This window comes from Lagopus muta, chromosome Z (genome assembly GCF_023343835.1).
Source record: "Lagopus muta isolate bLagMut1 chromosome Z, bLagMut1 primary, whole genome shotgun sequence".
Lineage (NCBI taxonomy): Eukaryota > Metazoa > Chordata > Aves > Galliformes > Phasianidae > Lagopus > Lagopus muta.
The window spans coordinates 22,565,731-22,572,351 of NC_064472.1; the positions used below are offsets into that span (position 1 = coordinate 22,565,731).

Here is a 6,621-nt window from a genome sequence, read left to right on the forward strand (position 1 = left end):
CCTTAGAAGACTGTAGATTCAGAAGAAAATGAATTCACACAAGAGAAGATTTGTTCCTCTATGAATGCTTATTTCTTTACACAGTTTACTTTATTTTCCCACAGATTTTGTGCTTGTTGTAAAACAAACATTTTGTGAAGGTTGCTGGATTAATCCTTCTTCACCTATCAAGAAACCTGAGAATTTCAGCAGGTTTCTCCACAGGGCGCTGGGTGGAAGAACAAAACTAAAAGTGAACATTCTGTGAGCCATGTGAACGGAAATGTGTGTCTGGTTTGCATGGCAGAATGGTACACCACACTAGTCTGTCGAGCACCCATAGCAGCACTTTACACTGTTACTGGCTTTGGGCCTCCTGTTTCACTGATCTGAAAGACAGGTAAAGAAAGTTAGAGCAGATTTTATGTTGCAAGGCTGAATGGAAGTAAAGACCAGAGAGGGCAGGAGATGAAAATATGATAGGAATGCAACTCCAGCAGCTGTGGCCAGACAAAGGGAATGGCCTTCTGCCTCTCATCATGTCCTCTGGACAGGACACTGGCTGCACTGTTCTGAAACAGGGGAGCAAGTGCCTTTCACCTTCTCTGTCCATGCAGGGTTATTTTTCTGTTTGGTAAAGGCTGCCAGTTAAACATGGTGGCAATTTGCATGCTTGTGTATCTTGCAGCACTCGCTCTGGCTCTTCCCTGTTTCAGGAAAGCAGTGATGCTGAATATTTTAAGGTGGAATTCATTTCTAATTTTAAGCTCCTGAAAGAAAAGCTTGTCATCAAAGTCATCTGGCAAAGCTCTCATCACAGGGAGAGACAGGCAATTCCCTAGGGTGATTCACCCCACCTACCTCCAGCTCTATTCTTAGGATATGGTGAATCATGCTCTGGAGTCACTCCATTGACTGGAGGGGGAGTCCATGAAATGGTTGATGGCGGACATGCAACTTGAAGGCAGCTGAAGTTAGATGAGCACAGTCTCTTCCCTGCTGATAGGAGGTTCAGTTTGTATCTTTCCAGTACCATCTGTGGTATCTTCTGCTCCTAGGCATGATGATAAGGCATAATCAGGGGTGGGAAGATCAGTTGGTTTCTAGAATTTTGGTCTTTTACAATAACTGTGGAAGTGACAAGTTCAAAAACATTGCCAGGCCATATCCTCCCTGGACCTGTAATGCTGGGCTCTATGCAAGGAAGGATACTGCCCTGCCAACTTTTCTGCCATCTCCAGAGAAAGCCCTGACACTGCCTCAGGCCTGGCTTATCAGCACCTGCCACTGGCATCCTAGTGCCTACCAACAGCCTGTGTGTGACAGCTGCAGACATCTCCTGGTGAATCATTTGATCTCTTGCCAGCCATGTGGTCAGCTGAAAAGGCATGGGTGAAGATACCGCAGGTATTCCCAAATGAGATTACTTTCTAGGCACTGTACTTGCATTTCCTTTCTCATCCAGGGGAAACTTATGGAACTTAATTTTCTTTCCTCCCAGTTGATCCATAGTTGGGATCATGGGCTCTGATATTTTGATGAAAAAAACTGAAAGAAAAATGACTTCAGTCAAATTACATCTAAGACACATGAGCTCTGTCACAGGCCAGGAGAACTGGTGGAGATCCTCCTTTTCTCCAGCTATTGGAAAACCCAAGGTTGTGGCAGAACCTATGTTTTTTGGGGTACAGCTTGCAGACCCCAGTTAAACCAAGCCTTTCAGTAGAGAAAAGCCTAGCATAGAGAGTCTCCCTGTTCAGTGAAATGGAAGACCTGGCTTCAGGTGTGTCAGACTAGCTCCAGTGATTTCGGTAGTTGCAGTGACAGGTGGGATTAGGGTCAATGCCAGGAACAACATTCTGGGGAGAAGTTTCAGGAAACTTGAGATGAAAGAGGAGAAGCTGTTAAGCAGAATGCTGTTGCTGTATTGATAACAGGCAATGTAAACAAGAAATCCCCAGACTGTCAAACAACCTATGAGCGCTGGGAGTCCTCAAGTCCTCAAGACTCTTATTCCTCTTGTGAATAAGAGTCACAGAATGGGTTCACAGTATTATATGTACTTATGGTAAGTGCTGGAGGCTTCTGAACAAGAGAACAATCCTGCTAGGTGAAGACAGACTGGGGATGGCAGGTGAATACCTGTGCACAGCCACCCTCCTCCAGGGTTGTGTGTATTTCAGAGGGGAAAAGAGGATAAACCGATTTTTAAAAATGCCAGCTGGTACACAAAGACACACAACTAAACGACGATGCAGTTTCAAACTGTGTCTTGTAACAGTATTTCTAAAAACCAAACCTTGCTCATAGTCTGCTTCCCGCAGTGTGCTTGGCAGGCGCAGTTCAGCAAGGCCTTTTCCTGGAGAAAATGCCTGTTATCTGGGTGGGCCGCATGGGCATCCAGCAGGGTGCGGCCACGGCCTGGGTTCACCTCATCTTTCTCCAGGACAAGTCACTGTGGCGTATGTGCACTGTGTTGTTCAGCTCTGTGTGATGGCTCCTGGGTAATGGAGATTCAAAACAACGGACCATGTAGGAGGGGAGGGGATTGCCATTAATGCCTTGCTAAGAACTTGTTTTCACAAGAATTTTCTTTTTGCTGTCATATACGCAAGAGTACGTCCTCAAACAAAGCCCTTCTACAAACCTCCTTGCATTGTTTTTTCTTAGAGAAGACAATGAGCTGTGCAAATTCAAAAATTGTTATTCCCCCTTACTTTCATAACATTTACAGCAGTGTGAGTGTGCTTGCACCCTCAGCCTGTCTGTGTTAGCATGTATCTGTGGCACATCTGGGCTCACCTGCCATCATTTAGCTGTAACATGGCCTCAGCTCTGAAGATAAGCTGACTACTAAGGCAGGCTACACCACTGATAGTCCTTGTTTCCAAATGCTCCCTCCCCATATTTTAAGCATTCATTTGTCCCTTGAAAATGGCAAAAAAATAATACATTGAAAACCAACAACTGCCACAGGCTTCTTAGGAAGCCTGGGAAGTCCATGTCAATGATTCAGTTAAGAAGTAAAAAGCTGCACAAGTGAAACAGACTGGTGTAGGAGTTTCCCAGAAAAGATGTACTGGAGCTTTGAAAGTGAATCTATCCAAACTTTATCACTGTGTCCCATCATTACTGCATGTAACTGGAATTTCCATGCTAGGTTTTCTTGGTTTATCTCCAGTCAAAAACAAAGAGTGAAGCCTTTCTGACTGTATTCAAATCTTCATATTCCATTTGCTCACAGTGGTGTTAGTTGAAGCTCAAAAGCTGCCCTACTCATACACCTGGCTTATTCTGTGGCAGTGAGTCTGCAAGAGGAGGTGGGTTTATGCCCTGAAACACAATCAGGACATGCCTGAATTCAGAATCTCAAAGAATGTGCTCCCATACTTGGTAAAATATACCTTGGTTTATGTGCATCTAAGTCCATGAAAATGCATGTTCTTTTCTTTGAGCAGCCACCTTCAAATCCTACTAGCTCACAAGAAAACATTATCAGAATTTTGGCAGCTTGTCTTCTCTGATTTCTTTAAATATCAGCTCTGCTCTGTATGATCTTCAGATTGGACCAGTGACTGTAGGCTCCTCACCAAAAAATTATGGATGCCTATATCTATCAGTCCCTGCATGTTTGAATCTGCCATCTGTATGCAGGCTTTCACCTGTATAGCTTTCAAAGCAAACCTGGCTCTGAAGTTTAGCAAACTGATTCTCACTGAGAGACACTGGATTTATTTATCTTTTTAATTTTGATCTAGGGAGCATTAAGAACCTAAATTCCCAGCCCAGCATCTTTATCAGTTTAAAGTTATTGGTGTATTTGTTAGTCTTGACGCATCTGATATTACGTAGCTACTTTCTCATGTCAGATAAATGGTCCACTCTGCAATTGAATACTGTCATTTTCGATCCATTCTTAGCAAATAATCTGATCGTGAACCTTGAAAGAGGCCAGGAATGTAAGGCTCAGCATACACACTGGATGGTTGATCTCTATAGAATAGTTCTCCAAGGACAATTCTCCTTTAAAAATCCTGTCCTGTTTGATACGAAATCTCTGCAAGGAGCTACAGTTTCAGCAGACATTTTTCAGTGTTTGAAATAAGAAACAGGACTCCACTTTCCATCTAATACAGCCTGTTAGCCAACAGTGATCATGCAGGTTGTCACTTAGCATATGTGAGTTGTAGAAGAGTCTCCTGTGAGCAGTAAGTCAGACATCAGGCATCCTATGTGAATTCTTTCCCTGCCTGGCTAAAGGATTAACTTCAATCCATTGGTGGTTTGACTCTGTATGAATAAAATATTCATTGGGATAAAGAAAATTAATTAAGGTGCCCGGTCATTCTGGCACTCACCAGAGACAAGAGAAGACCAAATTTACATCCTTGCTTTAATAGTTAATCCATGTATCAAGCTTCTTGAAAACCAAGCAGACTTAGGCTGAGATACGTCATTGTGGCTACAAAGGTGGTGTTTGCTCTCAGCAGTTTGATTTCCTGGCCCTTCACTACTACAGCTTAAGAATTGACATCTAGGTCAAGACTACTTTTTGGTTAATATTCACATTTCAAGGCCTAGTTGGCTGTGATGTGAATCTGGCTTTGGATTCTAACAGACCAAAGTTTGGGAGGTTTTTCAGCCACGCAAAACAATCCCATGCATTTGCAGAGATTACAGATGTTCTGTTTCGAACAACTTACAGATACAACTTAAAGATAGAACAGGAAACCAAACCAGATATGACTGCGACACAGAAAACAGACTGGACTGATGCTTTCATAATTGTACAAAGTACAATTGTACACCCAGAAATCAGAGGTATTTCAGATCTTTGTTTTTTGGTTTGGCTCATTGTTAATTAAAAGCTCTATAGTACTTACCCTTTTGGATCAGAAATGAACACTTGACAGCAGCAGTGAAAGTGTCAGTGAATATGTTAGAAGTTTTTATGGCTCTAATAAGGTACCACAGCTTAACCAACTGCTAACTGATTAGACGCTGAAAAACAGGAAAGACCCTTGGGTCTCTTGTTTCAAACTTCTCTCGAGACCATCCCAACTGCAGCACAAATTCATGTGAAGTAGAAATGGACACACGGGGCTGTGTGTGCCTAAAATCTCTCTGGGTTCACTGACTCCATTTAATCCCAGCACAGGAATCTCCCCAGAATTATCTCTAGTTCCTATAGATAGGTTTGGCTGCAATTCAATTTTGCCACTCAGAGATTAACTCTGAACTTCTTGACTTGAAGACATACATATCTCAGTAAAGGAGTTTTCCCCTATCATATACAAGGGAGAAGAATTAAAGCTCAAAAATTGTAAGTGAGTGACAGAATTACACCAAGGGCATTCATTAAAGAATATTCAGTGCAAGAGGGTCACATTAAAAATTTTCTCAAGCAAATATTTCAGAGAGCAAAGGAACAGCTATTGAAATGCTGTTCAACTAGCAAAATGGTGATCATACCTGTGAGACAACTTATTTGACAACTTTTTCAATAGTTTATCTAGCACTGATGATACTGCATTTGTAAATTTGTGAATTTGGTCTAGTATTAAATAGGGAGGTTGCATGTGGCAGGGAGGTTGGAGATTCATGATCCTTGAGGTCCCTTCCAACCCTGGCCATTCTGTGATTCTGTGATTCTGTGTGAGAGAGTGTAAATTATCAGCTTCATTTAATTTTGCTGCCACTAGCTTCCGTGGAGAACCTCTGTACTGATGTCATGGAAACCTGTTTCCCTGTGTACCTGATTGCAAGAACCCAATATATCTGTTGCACTGAAAAATAGAATTCCTCTGACAGTTAGAGGACTTGACAATTCTTACAGATGCCTGGGTTTCTGGATCTCTTTGTACACTGAATCTGAGCTATCAACTTGAAATATTGTTCCCACCATGATGTTCTCAGCTTTTGAGTTTAAGGACTTTTTTTTTTTAAACATTCTTCTGCATATTCACCTCCCTTCCTAAATATTCTCTAGGGGAGGGAGGCCTGGTGCAAATTGTCAGTCTGATCATCTTCTTGGCTTACCTTGTTGACAGCATTTACCTTCAGGCTGCGACAAAATGTTGATGGGAGAGCAGAGTCACAGAGCCTGATGAAAACATATTCTTGTGATGGCTACCTGCATCAGGAAGGTTTCTCTATTTCTGTCTGTTTTGCTACAGAGACATCTGGAAGTTGGTGAAGAGGAGTCAGCTTCTTCATTAGTGGTAAGGGCAAAGGGAAGTGTACATTTCCTCCTGTAAAATGCAGTATAAAGACTTACTTTTATTATTAGTAACAACAGTATTATTAATATTATTAATATTGTATTTAATATAATACAATACAATATAATAATATATAAATATTAGTATTAATGAGATGCATTAAAAAGAACATGGCCAGCAGGTCGAGGGAAGTGATCCTCCCCCTCTGCCCTGGTGAGGCCTCATCTGGAGTACTGCGTCCAGTTCTGGGCTCCCCAGTACAAAAAAGACAGGGATCTCTTAGAAAGAGTCCAGCGGAGGGCCACGAAGATGGTGAAGGGCCTGGAGCATCTCTCCTATGAAGAAAGGCTGAGTGAACTGGGTCTGTTCAGCCTTGAGAAAAGAAGACTGAGAGGGGACCTGATCCATGTCTATAAATATC

At 42.2% G+C, this 6,621-nt stretch overlaps 1 long non-coding RNA gene across 1 annotated transcript; it reads right to left on the reverse strand.

Moving 5' to 3' along the window:
• Positions 1-205: 205 nt before the first annotated feature.
• On the reverse strand, positions 206-6,222 carry LOC125686571 (uncharacterized). The gene is made up of 3 exons (XR_007373835.1): positions 6,019-6,222; positions 841-1,033; positions 206-368 (listed from the first exon to the last, which is right to left on the reverse strand). It is a non-coding gene; the product is annotated as an uncharacterized LOC125686571 (long non-coding RNA).
• Positions 6,223-6,621: the final 399 nt, after the last annotated feature.